Source organism: Adiantum capillus-veneris, chromosome 30, assembly GCF_014529385.1.
Source record: "Adiantum capillus-veneris isolate H3 chromosome 30, ASM1452938v2, whole genome shotgun sequence".
NCBI classification, from domain to species: Eukaryota; Viridiplantae; Streptophyta; class Polypodiopsida; order Polypodiales; family Pteridaceae; genus Adiantum; species Adiantum capillus-veneris.
The window spans coordinates 2,451,889-2,471,135 of record NC_140960.1 but is presented as its reverse complement, the minus strand read 5'-3'; the positions used below and the strand labels follow the sequence as shown (position 1 = coordinate 2,471,135).

The window sequence follows — 19,247 nt, the reverse complement described above, 5'->3', positions numbered from 1 at the left end:
AAACAGTTCCCCCACTTAGTGTTTGTCCGAAAGCTTTGATCGAGAGAGATTTTTCAGACTGACGATTGGTCTAATTGGCAAAGGATACATCACATAATCACTGTCTTCTAATTTGAAGAAGCTTTCAAAATGGAAAAGAGTGTTTGCTCTCATAAGCAATAACACAACCATCTTTAATAAGAATGACACCGTGACTAGAATCAAACTATATTGTAAAGGACTTCCTCAGATCTGGAGACTGAGGACTGGATTTTGCAGCTAGCTCCTCTTTACACTCTTGGAAAGCATTGTTTTGTCTATCACCCCAACACTAGGTTAAACCAGTATTGGTGAACTCATGCAAAGGTGAAGCAATCTGTGTGAATATGCGAACCTCCTGTAACCAGATAGAGTCCAATAAAACTCCACATTTCATGTAGGTTGTGAAATCCTGAATTGATTCAACTTCAGAAAAATTCCGATGAAAGTCCCTCAAGAATGCAAAATGTAGTCCATCATTTTGTTGATAAGGGTAGCCAGACCTTCGTAAATCCAGCAGACATAGCCAGAAACTATTAAAAGCTGAATTTTGTCCTAAAGGAATTCTTTGGCACATTCTTGGATGCTTATGAATGTGATCTATCCATTCTTCAAGTTAATACAATTAAAGATAGCCGCATCTAGCAATCTACCCAAAACATCACCAATTGTTTGAAATGTGGCATGAAGGGAGGTCATGGGATCTGAGTGACTGGTTTTGGCCATCTCCTAATGATGTGGACTTGAAAGTTCTTCCTTGCTTACGTTCATTAGAGTGGCAAACACAATTTGCTTTATTAGCTGTATACACGGTCTACATTCCTACACGCTCGGTCCCTCACGTTCCTTTTTCTTGCAGTTTTGAGCCCTATATCGATAGTTGCTCATGAAAGCTTGGCATTAAGGAAATAGGCTATTTGCAAAGGTCACAATCAATCTTGCTTTCAGGCCATAGTAACATGGGACGCTCATTTTGTACTTCCCATCCCAACCATCCATTCGTTTCCCCTGTCCCCAACACCATCCAGTGCCAAAGAAATTAACATCAACATTGTGGCCTTCCATGGGACTAATTGACACCACCATGGGTCAGGAGGGATCATCGACCTAGATTCACCCTATTATGTGGGCCAAAATTATGTTTTTCATTGAATGATGTTGTGACTCAGTGACCATCTATGAGACTAATTAACACCTCCATAATCAGGAGGGATCAGTGGCTCATATTCGTCCAACGATGTGGGCCCTTGATGACCCTCAGAGATGTAAACAAAAAGTGATCACCATGTGCCCCCCAAAAGTCCTGGAAGAAGCCAAGTTAGGGAAGCTTGCTATGTCAAGAATGGCTTGTGGACCAACCAACTGGAATTGCATGACTCTGCATCAGTAATACATAAGCCATCCTAAATGCGCCATTCTTAGCTCCCATAATGCCAAATGCTATAGATAGAAAGTCTCATATGCCTGCAGCCCAACAAACGACCAGAATGCCAATGGGGCTCTCACATAAGTGATGCTTGTGAATCATCAAAACGTTAATTTATCACATGACCAGGCATCTCTCACATAAGTGATGCTTGTGAATCAGTAATACATAAGCCATCCTAAATGCGCCATTCTTAGCTCCCATAATGCCAAATGCTATAGATAGAAAGTCTCATACGCCTGCAGCCCAACAAACGACCAGAATGCCAAATGGGGCTCTCACATAAGTGATGCTTGTGAATCATCAAAACGTTAATTTATCACATGACCAGGCATCTCTATATCTTGATTCTCCTGCCTCACTTGGCCATAATACCACATAGTACAGAGCTGCCAATACAACTCCAAGCCTTGAAATTTTATCCACCTTTAAAAGCTTGGGGTTGTATTGGTGGTTCTGTTTCATAAGGTGAAGTAGTTGGAGTTTCCCTATGGTGACAAGATATTGTCCATGGTGGTTCCATATAGGAGATAAAGCAAGAGAACCAATGACTAGATACAGAGTGAAGAAAGCTACAAAATTTGGATGACGTAAAGTGATAGAGGAGGAGAGATCTTGAGCTCTTGCAAGTGCGTGTGCGTACACACACATTTATTTATTTTTTGGTAAATCTATTTGATTAATTTACTAGAGGGAAACATCAAAGCGAGGAAAAACAATCTCACCTGGCCACAATAGACTGTACCAATCACAAGAACGAAGAGGCAGAAGCTTCGATTTGCAAAAGTTGACTATAAGCCCAGCCGCAATGCCAAAAAGTTCCAAGGCTTCCATAATCACTTCAACATCAGCCTTCTGATTATGAGGCATAAACAACGAATCATCTGCGTTAGCTTGGCCAACAAATGTACGACCCGAAAGTAACCGCAACCACGAAGACGCTCAATAGAGGTCAAGTGATCAAGAGACATCAACAACGGGTGAGTGGCAATAGCATACAACAGAGCACTAAGGGGGCAACCCTGCTTGACCGAACAACCAAGAGGCCAAGATTCTGTTAATTCGCCTTCCAAGATCCCCGAAGACGTGCTACATGCATACAAGAAATAAACCACATTGGTGAATTTAGGACCAAACCCTAGGCACCTCATCATGGCAGCAATGAAATCCCATTGTATAGTGTCAAAGGCCTTTTCAATATCAACTTGCATAACAAGCACATCCTGATGAGTGTACTTAGCGTACTCCATGCCAATCATAACATCAGCCAAATTGTCCATAATCTGGCGACGTGGAATGAAACCATATTGAGCTTGATGGAGTCCTGCAAAAACATGGTCCTTAATGCGGTGCACCAGCATCTTAGCCAATATCTTGTAAATCAACGGCATCAAAGTAATCGGACGCCAGTGAGAGAATCGCTCGCAAAGCGCTTGCTTAGGCAGCAATTTAAGTAAACCTTCTCTCCAAGATAGTGGCAAATCCTGTTTCTACCATGCTGCATTTATCATGAAAAGCAATGGAAGTTCAAGAGTCTCCCAAAAGGAGAGGAAGAATTCCACAGTAAGTCCATCCCAACTGGGAGACCACCAACGGCCCAAAGCAAGCAACGCACTATGCAATTCCGAGGCAGTGAACGGGTCCTCAAGGCAACATGCATCTTGTGGGCATATGATTGGATGAACAAAGGAAAGCATCGATTGACGTGCATGGCACGCAACCGAGGATGCCTGAGAAGGAGCAGCAAACACCTGTCGATAATGCAACACCATGGCATCAACAAGTTCTTGCTTTGAAGAAGTCCAAACAACTGGAACAGCATAACCCGCTTGATTGCTTGCGAGACCCTCGTATGATGCAAATGCTTAAAAAATTGCTTCGAAGCACAACCTTTATCCATGAAAGCCTGTTCGGGCACGCGTCTGCCATTTAGCAAGTTTACGCTTGTCATTATGTTGAATACACACACAAGCTTCGCACAACTTTGACATCTCAGAGTCAGACAAAGGCCACAAATCAGCCAACACTTGCAACTGTTGACAAGCTTGCTTCTCATCCTTAACATCCCCCCGAGTGCACTGCATGTAGTCCGTGCCATAGTCATAAATGACACTTTGCACCCTCATAACAAAGTGATACCAGGTAGCATCAAGATCAAAATGCATGTGAGCAAGAAGCGGGGGAATAATATCAGAAATCATGTCACGGAAAGCCGCATGAGTGAGATAAGCATTGTTGATATGTAGCAGACGTTTTCTAGAAAGAGGTCGATCACAAAGAGACTGCCCAAAATTCACATTCAACAAAACAGGGTAATGATCAGATAATTGTGAGGTGTAATCAATGCTGACCTCACATACAAAATCCTCATATTGTTGCAGATTAAGCAAATACCATCGATCCAACTGCGCTCGATAAGAAGAGTGAGCAACATGTTGAAAAGTAAATCCAGAGGCATTTGGGTGCAAATGCCATCATAAATCAATCATCGGAGTAGTAGCAAACAGATTATCCCATTCTAGCCTTTCCGTAGACAACATGTGTGAATCACCTGTGGTACTATCATCCATCGCAGGGGTATTATTAAAATCACCGCAAAGGAATACATTTAAAGTCTGTAAACGAGAAGAGATGTCTCGCCATAGAGCAACCATTTTCACAGATGCTGTATGCGCATAAACACCTCCAAATTCATAAACCTGACCGTTCAACAGGCATTAAATCACCATCAGGCGGCCCTGCAGATCATTGTATAAGAGAGCTGGCTGAAGCTCATGCCGAACCAGCATCAATAAACCTGAATAGTCTTGCAAACCAGCATCTGCAATCCAATAACGAGCAAAATAAGAACACTGACCAGCAAAGTCATGTTGGTTGTGTTCTTGCAAAACAACTATATCTGCCCTACATGTATGTACATAGTGCTAGATCAATCGCCATTTGTCAAGGTTACATAATCCACGCACATTGTATGTAATGCATTTAATGCGATTGTGCATTAGAAATCATATATACAATGGCAAGAAACACATGGATCAAGTCGAGATGCCCATATGGACATCTCCATCCACCACATCCATACCAGAACCCATCCGCTGAGTGAAAGCAGTAGACTTGTCCATAGGATCTGCCTGAGAGGTGGAAGCCTCACCCAAAAGCACATCCTTATAAGAATGCATGGATTTTTCCCAAGCATCAATCAACGTGCGATTGTCATTGTAGGGAAGCTGCTTAAACGATACATTCTTTGGGATACGGACAAGCATATCCCGGATGGAATTATGATGGACTCAGGGGATCCATGGGTTGGCAAGCATCCTTTTAAACTCAAATGGGGCAAACTTGCAAACTCCTATTTCCGATGTGGTAGATTTGGTCACATGCAATGTGAATGCCCTGAACCAGTTCTATAGCCCCCTCTTTCGGTTGTTCTTGCTTCTGCCCCTGCCCCTATAGGCAAATCTGTTGGTGAAGCTAAATTGAATGGAGTTTCTATTATGAAGGTGATTCCCAATGTAGACAAAGGGAAAAACAAAAATCCGCAGTTTGCTGATGTTGGGAATGTAAATGCAGGGAAAGGCAAAAATGTTGGGTCAGGTGATGTTAGCTCATGGGCGGTGCCTAAAACGGCAGTGTGCGTACACACACACACACACACACACACACATCAAGAGAGCACACAATGGAGATGGAGGTTGAAAGCTACCTCTTCTTTTTTACAACCCAAAATGATAAGATGGTCTACAAAACGTAAGTGGGAAATACAACATAGTAATAGACTTAGTGTCACAAAGTGATGACGTGGTAGTACTAGACCCTATTGGACAGAGGAGAGAGAGTATGTTGACGTGGTACTCATTTTTTTGCCATGATTTGCGGGTTGCTGATGCTGCTTTTTGGCTAGAGCTATTGAAAGCATTGGATTTTTGGGTGGTAGAGCTTTTGGGCGCCTTGTTTGCTACTGCTTTTTGGCTTGTGTGCCTACAAATTCAGGCCTAGGGGGTCACATTTGGCAGATCAGTGCATGATTGCATGGTTGTAGAGTGACTCTGATTTTATCAATATAAAAAGCACTTTTGTGGGGTACTTGACTTAGGGCCTATAGCATTTGGGTAGAGAACTCTGATCTACTGTGCCTTGTCTCTAGTGCTCTTTGAAGTTCAAGTGTGATCAATTTTCAAGTTTTGTTGTGTGTATGTTGTGTGTTCACCACCTCGCTAGTGGCTAGCCGGTTACAATGGTATTAGAGCTTCACTCGATTCTTCGGATTCACCGATCCGACTTTTTGCAATATACGCCGTGGAGAAGGATAGAGACTACGAGCGGGAGACCGCCTCTGAAAAGAGAAGTTGAAGATAGAGCAAAGGAATCCGAAAAGGAAGCTGAAGAAGAAGAAGTTGATTATTAGGAGGAGGTTGAGCAATTTTCTTGATGACGAACTCTACACAAAAGACCCCGTGCTTGCAGACCATTGAGGTCAGATGGAAGCGCCCATTTATATGGATTGACTTCTTGCTTGTGCTCAAGAGCCTCTTAATGTCAAGCACACTCAAACTGGGCCTATGATGGAAGATTGCGAGAAGTGGCCACGACGACCATTACTGACAAGTGGTGTGATATCAACGGGGCTGCAGATGTGACAGGTTTTAGGGTTAGGGTTTCCGTGTCGAGATCATATACGCATCGGACCAATGCATTCGTGTCACAAGCACCAGTGCACGAATAATCAATAAGCTGAAAATAATTAGAATATTGACCAAAAGAGATGAGGGAGAAGATCGACAGAGTATTGGGGACCAAAAGATGGGTTGGTTCCTCCCCCCCAAAAAAAGAGAATCTTTATTGAGGTAGAATCTTTTTACCAGCACAAGAACTGAGAAAACCCCTCCGTTCTAGATCGTAGACTCGATGGTCGTTTCCTTCTTGCTAGGGAAATTTCGAGAGATGAGCTCTCAATTCTTTTCTTGTCTGTACTTAGAGCAAAAGGCTTTGCAGACCATTCCGGATTTCGTAATCAAAATCCCCGAGCATAGGCTGTATCACTCCAAATACGGAAAAGCGACCTCCGTACGTCGACTTCATGCGATCACTTGCAGTTTGCGAGTGGCAGAGTCTCCCTTGTGCTAGCGCTAGCAATTCTGTGTAGAGAGAGAGGGTGCGCTGGCTGTTTTATAGGCTCTGGAGGCTGGCAGTAATAGCCGGCAACTCTCCAGCACCAACAGCAATGGATAAGGGCGCTGGAGTAGTAGAGAGAAAAGAGAGAATGCTGTGAAAATTACTATAGAGAGGAGAGAGAAGATGCTGCCGCTTGGGCGCCCCCTTCTTGCCTTGCTTTATTTTAATGGTTGGCTGCCCACTTATTAAGTGGGCAGCAGGTCACCTTTAAAAAATAATGTGAACCTATTTAAAAACTCAAGAAGAACTTGTGAGCTGAAAACTAGTGCTACATTGCACTTCCCGGGCGTATGTGGATGCAATCACAGACACAGATGCAATGCAGATTTAGATTTCCTCACGGGAGAGCATTTGCATTCCCGGAAAGAACTCAAAAATATCCTGCTTTTTAGAAAAAGCTTCTCAAAACCCATCTTTATTCTTGTGCCTATGTCTTTATGGGTTTTCTTTCACAATTATTCAAGTGTTCCAAAGTACTAAGAGTGTTGCCAATGCGTCTTGGCTTGGAACTTTGCCGTGCTGTGTCAACTCTCTCTCTCTTTCTTTCACAATTATTCAAGTGTTCCAAAGTACTAAGAGTGTTGCTGAGTGTGCAGATTGCAATTATCTCTATGTTTCCGTCCGATCACTCTTCGAAAGCGATTACAGTGGTATCAGAGCACAGCTTGCTTCCTTGCCCTCTGCAAATCGAAGCACAATCGTGTCAACATGGATGGAGCACCGGGAGATCACATTACTGAAGAAGGAAATCCACTGAGCCCTTGCACTCAGAGGAAACATGAAGAGACACATGCCCAGAATGTGGTACGACAATTAGTTTATTTAGCCGAACAACAAAATCAGAGACCGATGGATGAGAGAATTGACTTGGAAGCTTTGAATAGCTATTTGGGCACCTTAAATCCTCTTGTTAACCCTGTTATGCCACCCCTCTACACTCTCAGGTTTACTCTTCTCTTCTGCGTGACCCTTCTCGAAATCACCCGATTATCTTTTCACGACAGAGCCTTGGAGACGTCTCTCAATTTCTTGGAGGCATTTTCAAGAACATGGCTTGAAGAGAACGATCGCATGTGGCTTCCGAAGCACCCCTACCATTGCCTCTTGCACCTCCACCCTAGGTCCCACCACCACCTACCGCACCTTGCTATTCATCAGATGGGTGCCATCACCATTTTTATTATTACTCAGCACCTCTAGTGGCAGATTTGGGTCCAAAACCCTTCAAGGATGTTCACCTTCTCAGGCATCCAAGATTCTCAAAACGCTCTCAAGTTCCTACAACAGTTCGACATCCTGCCCAGTAACGGAAATTTTATAGAAGAATCCATGTCGCTACAAGTCACCTCTTTTTATAGTGCTTGACATGGTGGGCTGCCCTAACCTTGGGCTTACATCACAAAGGTTGTAGCGCGGATAATGTGTCGTGCTCTCTACAGTGGGTGGTCCTCAGTGCAATGTGCGTGACAATCTCACTCAAACAGACTGAATCTCCCTCAAACAGACTGAACAGAAAGGAAACAATAGACGTCAACAGAGCTCACAAAGACACAACAGCAGACCAGAACATATGACTCGACTATCTCAAAGACTGATACAAACTCTGGCGTGGCAGCACACTCAGCTCCAGCCCAGGACTCACAGGTACAATGGGGGTGTCGAGGCTCAGATGTGCCGGGATGGTGAAGACGTGCTCTGTGTAAAGACCCACTCTAGACGACTATGTACAAAATCATACCACTGGCCCAAAACGACTACTCATATGTACAATCATCAAGAGCCACCAACGGCTCATAAAGAACATCATCTAAGTCTATCCCCAATGGGTGGCGGTGGTGATCTGGCCACGATGTCCACTAGACCACCCTATCCCTACCACGTGTCTCTGCCCAAAGAGTCCGTCTAGTGTGAACCGACCAGACCAAAGACCAGCTGACCAAAGCCCAATTGTAAACTACTGTCCTGTGAAAGTGACACTGTAGCCTGCTACAGGTTGCCCGCCACAAGACCGCTGCCCGTCTCGGAGAGCGGAACTGAAGAACTGAAATATCGGCGATCTACTGTTGGTGGTCGGATGATGGAGGAGGCTGATAGAAATGTGGGTAAGGAGATGGAGGCCAAGTGTATGGTGAGGGGTAGTGGCCATGAGGAGGGTACATCGGGTATAGAGTAGCCACCCCATGAGCAGCAGGCTGTGTCGGGTGAGGATGAGTAGGTGGAGCTGGTGGAAACCCAGGAAAAGATTGGGCAGGCTGCGAGGGTGGAACAGGTTGTTGGAATCTAGGGAAGTCGTAGAAGTGCTAAGGAAAGGATGGGGATTGGGAAGGGGAGGCCATAGAGGGTCCATGAAATTGTGATGAGACCGATCCTGCTGGCTTAGACTCCATATTGGTAGGATTTGCTTTCTTTGCTGTTTGAGAATCCCCTGAATGTGCTTTGGAAACGTCCGTCTGTGTCTGTATCTGTGTTGCCATAACAGGAACTTGCGGAGAAACCGGGGTTGTAGTTGTAGTTGTAGTTGTAGCTGTAGCTGTAGCTGGAACTGTCTGTGAAATGGTTACAGCTTGGTATTTTGCACATGAGGGACACACTGTATGTACCACAGGAGAGAGGTCCTGAACTGCTGCGGTCATATCATTTGCCTCTTTTAACTGTTTTTGCTGAGTGTGGACAATATGTTTGAGGTCCACTAACTGTTGAGTTAGATTCTTATGCGATCTTGAGCTGTAGCAATGAAATTGTCCCTATCCATCGCTCGTTGAAGATGAGCTTGCACTTCCCTTGTCATACCGTCATAGCAAGCGCGATGCAGACCGTTGGTACCTTGCAATGAGAGGGCTACATTGATAATCGTCGAAATGGCTCTTTTGTCCGCCTCTAAGAGTCTGTCGGCCTGAGGCGCAAAAGTCTCATATATGTCATGCTTTTCAGATGTAGGTGTCCCAGAGATAGATGCCCCTGCAATATCCCTAGGTGCCCCTGCACTAAGAGTAGTACGTGGTGCTGGCGACACAACTGGAGGTTGTGTTTTAGTGACTGCAACACTACTCACAAGAGGTGGTGTGAAAGTTGCGGTGGCCACAGAAGTAGACATACGCACTGTTGGAGTTGTAGTATGGACGTCAGAGATTTTGACTTGTGATTCTGAGAAGGGTAGTGTTGCTAGCTGCTCAGACAAATCTTTTTGTACCTTTGCCCTTTTGCGCAAGATGCCTTTTCCTTTGGCCATTTTGGAACGGTTTTGTTCTTTCGGGTCATCTTGAAGGGTGAGAACAGTTGTTGCATTTGCCTTTTGCTGCATAATCTGCACTACCCAATACATAATAGGGGCTGCATAGCAATTGAACCTTTCCGCTTTCCCTTTACTCAGAGTCCGAAAACGCTTTGCCCTGTCCTGTAGTGCTTAAACAGCAGATGGTGAAATGGGTACGGCAGGCAGTGGTAGAGACAAAAAAGAGCATTGCATATTGCTGGAGAACCTGGAGAAGATGGAACCCCTGTTCTTTCTGGTGCGCGCAGTAAAAAATAATACTGTAACACTGAATACAGCTGCTGACTCCTGTGATAGTCTGGATGTGAGTCCAGCAAAAGTTCCTGACAAGCATTTGCAGTTTCTTCCGGTGAGAGATTCGAGAAGGTTTTGGTTGCAGGCAGAGGTGCCAGCACAGTCAATATTCCCATAGCCTGTCCGATATCCTTCACTGTAAGTGCAGTACCATTCAGCTTTGGAAAAGTGAGCAAGAGGGAACTTAGCTTGGCAGTAGAGATATTGCAGGACAAATCGGCCCGAGCCAAATTTTGAAGACCTAAGTGTATCATTTGCTACTGAGAGAACACATCCTTGAGTGCTGGATTCGGAGCCTGTAAATGATATATCATTACTAAAGGTACCTTGGAGAGGGCACCAGACGGGCGAGGCACCTGGAGAGTGGTGACCCTGTCAGCAGTGACTGACTGGGCTGAATCTTCCTCTGAAATCTGCTCTGAACTAGGAGTATAGTCTAATTTACTGTCAGAGCTATCCCCATAGGCAGAGGACTCTTCCTCTGATTGCAGATGCTTTTCTCTATTCCGAGTACGAACCATCTTACTAAACTGTGCGGGGACTTCCACTGAGAAATTGGAGTAGCAGGGCGCAGGAGCTTTGGAGGCACCTGGTGATGGGAAGAGTGTGGAGTCCAGATTATTCTTGGCGCTTCTGATATGAAGAAGTTGAGGCTGATTTATGTTTCAGTTGAAGCTAAAGTCAGGTAAGTATAGCTTCGTTTTCCAGTTGATTTCTTTTTTTAAATGTGCTTTTTTGTTTTTTGTATTTGTTTTGTCCTTGATTGCTTTTTGCGCAGCAGCCAGGAGGCGAGGTTGCGGGGAGGGCGAGGCCTGGACCGAGAACTGGCGAGGGGCTTGAGGGGTTGAAGGGCGAGGGCGAGGTGGAAGGTCGAGGGCGAGGCGAGGGGAGGACCAAGGGCGAGAGGGGAGGGACAAGGCGAGAGGCAAGGGCGAGAGGGTGAGGGGGGGCTAGGGCGAGGGGCGAGGGAAATGGGGGCGAGGGCAAGGGGGAAAGGTAGGGCTAGGGCGAGGGCGAGGGGCTAGGGGATAAGTGGCGAGGGCTAGGGTGAGGGCGAGGGCGAGGGCGAGGGGGAGGGCTAGGGGTAGGGGCGAGGGGCGAGGGGATGGGAAAGGGCGAGAGGATAGGGGATAAGGGGCGAGGGCGAGGGGGAAGGGGAGGGATAGGGCTAGGGGCGAGGGGATGGGAAAGGGCGAGGACGAGGGGATAGTGGATAAGGGAGGGCTAGGGCGAGGGCGAGGGCGAGGGCGAGGAGGAAGGGTGGGCAAGGGCAAGGGCGAGGGCGAGGGCATGGGACAAGGCGAGTTGTGTGGGAATAGGGAATAAGTTAGGGCGAGGGAAAGGGGAGGGCTAGGGTTGAAACAGAGGGTGGTAGAGGAAGAAGAAGAGTTTTAACGTGCAGGAAACTATTCAGAGATCATAAAGATCAAGCATAGGAGTTGAACGCAAGACTTGCTATTGAGGAGGGTTTTTGAAGAGGAAAAGGAAATGGCATAGCCAATCTTCCCCAAGTGGTTATAGAAAGACCGTTACGGAAAAAATTCATCAGGGTTAGGTTAGGTTAGGGTTTACTGGTATTCTCAAGGCACTCACAAGCCGAAAGAAGAATAAAGCAAAGGGAAGGAGTGAGAGGACAGCAGAAGCAATACACATCAGGTACGGGTACAACAGCCTTCATAAATACCCCAATCAAGAATACTCATGCATTTATGCATAGTAAGAGAATTGAGTGTCATGAGACGCTATAGATCAAAGAATTCTGTGCTTTGAAAAAGGCTTGAGTCAGGGTTGAGGAGAATAGGTTATGCCCCAGACTAGAATCATTCCTACACACACAACACAAGGGATTTACAGAGGACAGAGATTGAAGACAGAGAGTGAAGGGTAGAGTTGATCCAATTCCAGAATCAAACTCATTGAGCTTAACAGAGTCTGCAGAAGGAGAGGGTGTATGAGATAAGATGAAAAGGAACAGCAAGATGCGGAAGATAGTGATTCCGCAGTTATTTAAAGGTTCAGGAATCGGCGAAGCTCAACACTTGATTGTAGCTCGGGTAGACCCTTGAGCGGTAGCTTAAGCATGATAGCATTTGATCTGAGATCCATTGACTAAAGGCAACGAAACTCCTTCGAGAGTGGCTAATTGTGCAGCTCCGTGGGGTAGAATCTCCATCACCTTATATGGTCCTTGCCATGCTGGGACCAACTTCTTTGCTTTTTTCAGAAACTTGGCCTGATAAAGTAGCACCAGTGCTCCTTGCGTTATTTGCGGCTTTCTGAGATGGCGATCATGCCAGGCTTTACAACGAAGCTGCTCTGCTTCTAGAGCCAGTGAAGCCAAACCTCGGCTTTCCTCCAAAAGCAAGAGACGAGAGACAGATGCCGACCCCAAATTTCCATTGGCACGAAGACTGCCCACTCGCGGGGATCCTGAGTTGAATTCGAAAGGTGCTATCGCTTCCAAACCGAAAGCCAATTGAAATGGGGTATGATTGGTTGTGGCTTTGAAAGAAGTTCGATATGCCCAAAGTGTACCGTGGATAGCTTGAGCCCAAGTCGAGGGATGAAGATGACATGCTTTCCGTAGGAGTGCTATCAGAACCTTATTAGTGCTCTCTTCCTGCCCGTTTGCTCTAGGATAATAGGAACAAGATTTTCGGTGAAAAATCTTGTAGTTGGCCAGCAAGGTAGAAATTATTTCATTCACAAAGTGACTACCCCTGTCACTGGTGATTTCCAAGGGACATCCAAACCTGTACAAAATATTTTCGTAGAGAAACTTGGCTACCGTAGTGCCAGTGCAGTCCGTTGTTGCAAGTACCTCTGCCCAATTTGTTGCGTAGTCTGTAGCCACCAAGAGATACTTCCGGTTGCCAGGTTGGGCAGAGGGAGTAATTGGACCTACAAAATCTATGCCCCATCTCTCAAAGGGTTGCCATGCCATAGAGATCTGCAGAGGACGGTTTGACTGTTTGCTTGGTTTAGGGCCACAGCGCTGACATACATCGCATACCTTTACATAGGCAATTGCATCACGAAAAATATAGGGCCACCATAAGCCACACTGGAGAATCTTCTGTGCAGTAATATAACTAGGGTAATGGCCACCAGTGGGACCACTATGTGCATCCTCTAAAATATACTCGACTTCATGAGGGGAGACACACCGCCTCAGAACACCATCCTGCCCTGATTTGTATAGCTGGCCCCCAATCAGAGTGAAAGGCCTAGACTTCAGCAAGGCGTCTCTTCCGTAGGGGAGAAGCATTCTCTGGGTAGAGGCCAATAGAAAGCAGATGCAAAACATCGCCGTACCATTCCGGAGTGGTATCCACCTTAAAGAGATTGCTATCAGGAAAGTCGTTAGCAACCCCTGTTGCTTCTTCACCAGTGTGAACGCGAGAAAGGTGGTCGGCAAGGACATGATGTTTGCCGGGCCTGAGTACCACTTCAAAATTGAACTCTTGAAATAAGAGTAGCCATCGCCATACTCTACCTGCAACCTGCGGCTTGTTGAGCAGATATCGCAGGGCATGGTGATCAGTAATAACTGTGGAGTGGACCCCTAATAAGTAGTGCCGAAATTTTTGCAGAGCATACACAATAGCTAAACATTCACTTTCTGTGGTGCTATAGTTGCACTCTGTCTTGGTGAGTAGGCGACTCGCATAGTGAACAGGGCGATCCAGGTTGTACTCCTTATTAGGTTGAGTCAGCACCGCACCCACAGCCAGTTGACTGGCATCTGTATGCACATGAAAGGTGAGAGACCAATCGGGAGTTACTAAGATAGGCGCTTCAGTGAGACGTTTTTTAAGGTATGCAAAAGCTTCAGTCTCTGCCTTTGACCTTTGAAAGGGAACAGTAGCACCGATTAGGCGGGTTAGGGGTTGAGCCACCTGTGCATACATGCGTATAAACCTGCGATGATAACCTGTGTGGCCTACAAAGCTCTGCACCCTTTTGGGTTGATGGGAGGTGGTAACTTTAAGATTGCCACGATCTTCTCAGGTTCAAGCGCTAAACCTTTAGCAGACACCACATGGCCTAGAAGTGTGCCTTCAATAATAAAAAAATGACATTTGTTAGGATTTAGCTTTAGGCGTGCCTCTCTGCACCTGAGGAAGACAACAGAGAGCTGAGCGAGGTGTTCCTCTAGATTTTCCACTGGGATTGAACATTGAGCACCTGAGAAGGTCGAAAAATCGTCCATGAAGATGCGAAGATGATCCGTCAGCAGAGGACAAAAGATGAGATATACCGCCCTATTGAAAGAAGGTGGGGCATTTTTCAACCCAAAAGACATTCGAGTGTAGATAAAAATACCCGAGGGAGTCACAAAGGCTGTTTTCAACTGATCACCTGGATGGATGCCCAACTGATTGTATCCACTAAACCCATCCATGAAACTGTACAATACATGCCCTGCTACATCTTCGAGCACACGCTCAGTGAAAGGTGTTGGGAAACCATCTGGGATAGTTACCTTATTCAGAGCACGGATTTTGTTGGACTGCTTCTTAGGCGCTATCACCATGGGTGATAACCACTCAGAGTGCTCCACAGGTACAATGATCCCTGCCTCTTGTATTTTTTCTAACTCTGACTTGACCGCCTCAGCATACTTCGGGTTGAGCTTGTAAGCTCGGCCTCTTACAGGCTTAGCCCCTTCAACCAGAGGTATAGTATGAACACCCAATTCTGGTGGGATCCCCTCCAAATCCTTGTAGGACCAAGCAAAAACATCTTTAAAAGAGTGTATGAAAGAGACTACCTGATTGAGTAATGCGGGATGCTCCCATAACCACGCTGCTAACAGTACGTGTTGAGGGTGGTCAGGATCTCCCAGGTTGACTTCTTTGATCGGGTCCGAGGGTGTAGCTGGAGAGGGTGCTTCTGAAGATGAGAGGAGAGCTGCCTCCTGGAGCTTCAAGACATCATGTGCAGGTGTTTGATCGATTGGAAACTCTGCATACTCTTCTTGTAACCATCCCTGTGGGAGCTCCTCGAAGGGTAAATCTTTAGACCCAGACATGACAGAGTGCTTTTGTAGGGGGTCCGACTTGGGAGATGCTACAGGAGGGGGAAATAATTGGCGAGTGGATGCAGAGGAGATTTCTTCCCCCTTCGGTGATGTGTTATAGGTTCACCAAGACCGAGGGCTTCCATCGGCGGGTCATTCGAAGCATGAGAATTTGGGGCTGACACACTTACTTCTTCGATTGTTGTATTGTCCGCTGTAGGACTTTGGATATCTGTGTCCTCCTGAGGAGTTTGAAGAGAGAGTATTACCGGCGACACAGGTGAGTTTTGAATAGAGACCATGTAGCATGGCATTGATGTGGTAGCTTCCAACCACTGTAGCAGGTCCTCGTCAGACCCGTCAGCTCCTACAACCTATCTGGTGTTTGATGTCCACTAGACCACCCTATCCCTGCCACATGTCTCTGCCCAAAGAGTCCGTCTAGTGTGAACCGACCAGACCAAAGACCAACTGACCAAAGCCCAACTGTAAACTACTGTCCTATGAAAGTGACACTGTAGCCTGCTACAAAGGTCTTATCAACTGAGCTACGCTTGCCTTGACATGGTGGGCTGCCCTAACCAAGAAACCTGGCAGCCTGAAAACTTGGCATGACTTTAAGATCGCTTTCTACCCAAGCTTCCTTGATGAGACCTTTGAAGTAGACATAATTGCAGCCTGGTCTGGCCTCAGGACGTATCCCTCGAACAGTCTTCCAACTTACAACCAAAGATTTTGGGATGCTTATCTACCAATTTCCACTTTTCAAGACGTTACTTTTGAAGGACAGTATGAGAAGTACACTGTGGGCCTACTTTTTCCATTATGAGATATTGTATAGGAAAAGTGGTCTCAAATATGCGTCAACTAATGTCACATGCAAGAGTGGGGTATCACATTATGAAGAAAGAACTAGAATTCATCGACATTACGGCCCCTTCCTAGAAGATAAACCCAAGTTCATGATCCTCCACCCAAGATACCCCACAACCGCGAACTAGTATAGTTTCCGATGCTTCTACTCGACAACTTGTTTTAGGCTTGGACACTCCAAGCGAGAAATCAATAGCAACACACAAACAGAAACTACAAAATTACTGAACTTAAATAGGAAAGAAGAGTCGACATGGCACGGTGGAGTTCCGAACAAAGACGCATTGGCCCCAAAGATTGGCGCCCCTTTCGGTATTTTTTTTAATTTCACTTTGCAAAGTACAACTCTTGAGCGTCTGACTCTCTCCCAGACTCTGCGTCAGATGCTCTGCAGAAGAGTGGCCCTCCGGGCTCTTTTTAAAATACAAGGGATGCCCAAAAGCATCTGCTCTCCAAAAGTCCACGCCAAACTGCAAGAAACCAGGTAGCATAATTTATGAAAATTCGTACAGCTGTACACCACGTCAGCAGTCAACACAAATCACAGAATTCCGTACAGCACTGCCACATCAGCAGTCAACGCGATTTAGGGAATTTCAGTCCTAAGATCAAGCTTTTGACTAATTGGATTTAGGCCTCTTGGCCGGTGCTCCATAAGTTGGGTAGGGTTAGGATTTCAATAAAAACCCTAACTTCTCTTCCAATTGGGCATGCCACGTCTTCACTTTGTGACATTCCCCCTCTTGAAAGAATTGTAATTGCCCTCAATTACGCGTGTAAAACAGCCAAAGGACAGAAACTTTCTCAGTAGACACTGACTCTATGTACCCATGCAAGAGACTCCACCAATCCACGACTTTTATAAAGACATCAGTCACTAATCAATCACATTTTTGTCGAAGGTCTCATATACAAATCATGATCAATGTAACCTAGTTAGCAATCACATTTAGAGCACGCTTATCTTTTCATGATGTCTTGATCTTCTAAATCTTGTTACTATCAGATTCATATCCTTTCTTTTCACATTTCAATCAAGAAAACCATGCCCATGACGATCCCCACAAGATAGTATATACACATAGCATGCAATTTACGAAATTAGACACTTAATTCACATTGAACACCATGTTTCAATCATTCAATCTAGCCATCTCATTTTGTCCAAGACTCTTGATGCACCTAGGTCACTCTGCAACCATCTCATCTTTCGGGAACTTTTGATGCACTCACAACAGTAATCTCATCCAAATAGACATCTTGATGCACTAGAATCACATCAGTTCACTAAGTGCAAATCATTCATCAGACAAAATGCTGCATACATTTCATCTTTCTCTACACGTCTCTAACAATACACACATGAAAGAGCACATGTCTTTAGTTCAATTAAGGAAATTTCCAATTCAATGTACATATGGTCATAAGGTCATTCAGCAAAATACTACCAGCTTGTCAGTATCCTTGAAATCTCAAAAAGAAATTATTGACTTTATTCAATCTAGGCAATCTGTGACAAAGGAGTGGAGTGGCTCCCCTCCGCATCGCACCAGATTCAACCTGGTAATGCATCGGTAACTTTTGGCATAGACATTGCTAATAATCCAAAAGCTTCAAGATACAGCTCTCTCTGAAGAGAATTTGCGACATTCTCCTCCTCCATCCAAAAGCTTCAAGGTATAGCTCTCTCTGAAGAGAATTTGCGATGTTCTCCTCCTCCATCCACTTTGTATCAAGAGCCAAAAAGTACCCTTGACCAAATTATCTGGTGGACCTAGCTTACCTTTCAGTTCTTTTCTTGTGCCTTGTGACCTGTTGGTAGCTTTGCTGGCCTCCTCTATCCACTGGCACCTCAATCTGAATCGTCGGAATTCTTTGATGAACCATCAGCTGATTCCCCTGCTTTGTCCGAACCTTCAGATGCACTATCATTTGATTCCCTTTCTTCTCCAGAATCCTCTAATGAACTTGCATCTGGTTTCCTTGGTTCGTTGGAACCCTCGGATGCACTATCATGTGATTCCCTTACTTCTCCGGAATCCTTTTTATCCGGTTCCCTTGGTTCTTTCTAAGACTCTTGCCCTGTTGATGTGGGACACTGGCTTGTCCGTAGGATAATTCAATGAGGATGAACTTTGCTATCATAGAAATACCAAAGGTCAGTTGTAACTAACTATTTGACAGTGGAAGCAAGACAAGGTCTATACACTTAGAATCTCGAACAATGCCTTAGATCTTGAACAACCATTGAGACAACTAAGGATGAGATTGGTGACGATGCAAAGGTAGTTAGGCATGGCTACCTAAGGTTTAATAGGATTTGGTCATTGGTGATTACTGCATGTCACCTTGGTCCCTCAGTAGTCTTGCATGTAGGAGACAGCCTAGTATGTCACCCATTTGGAACGTTTAGTCCTTCGGCTGTCTATACTTAGATGATGGAGGCATTATAGTTGTTACTCATGGACGAGTCAGTCCCTATGGCGGTAAAAATGACCAAAGAAAAACAAAAGATAATATCACGCATAAATGTTTCGAAGCATGTTTGCGATTCGAATACCTAGTTTCAATAAATAGGATATGTGATCCTTAAAAAGACTTTGTCAAGAAAGCAACCTTGAATGAAGCTGTATGGTATGGGACGCATGGTTTCATCTAAGAGCACTTCGTATACAATTTTGTGCTCAACTTCCAACACACATGTAGAAATTCAAATCCAAGTTGTCACACTTGACAATGAAATTTCTTCCGAGGACAGATAAAGTTTGTAAGGGAGGAAGAAAGTAAAGATATAACAATGAGTTATCTTTGGGAAAACTTGACTGTAAAAACTCATACCTTAAGATTGTCAGCCAATTAAGTGGTCGTAAGTTCCTAGGAAAAGATGCCACTTTATCTAGTGACATCAGAGTTACCCAGAACGCGGAACGGGAACGGCGACGGGCCTCCCCGCTGAACGGGTGAACGGCAAGGGGTCCGGAACGGGAATGCTGCAGAATGGGATGCATAAAAAACACCCAAATAATGCAATTTTTAGCGCTATGCGTTTGAATACAAGTAGTACTAGAGTCCTTTGACTCTAATATCCACAAAAAACACAATTTGAAGACTATTCACCCTTATTATGACCTGATTGTGATGTGCGGCGTCGCGGTCATAGTACATAC

General features: G+C 45.2%; 1 protein-coding gene across 2 annotated transcripts in view; it reads left to right on the top strand.

Moving 5' to 3' along the window:
• LOC147417440 (endonuclease 4-like) overlaps window positions 1-19,247 on the top strand; it is a 153,824-nt gene that overhangs the window by 73,589 nt on the left and 60,988 nt on the right. The gene's annotated exons all lie outside the window — the stretch shown is intronic.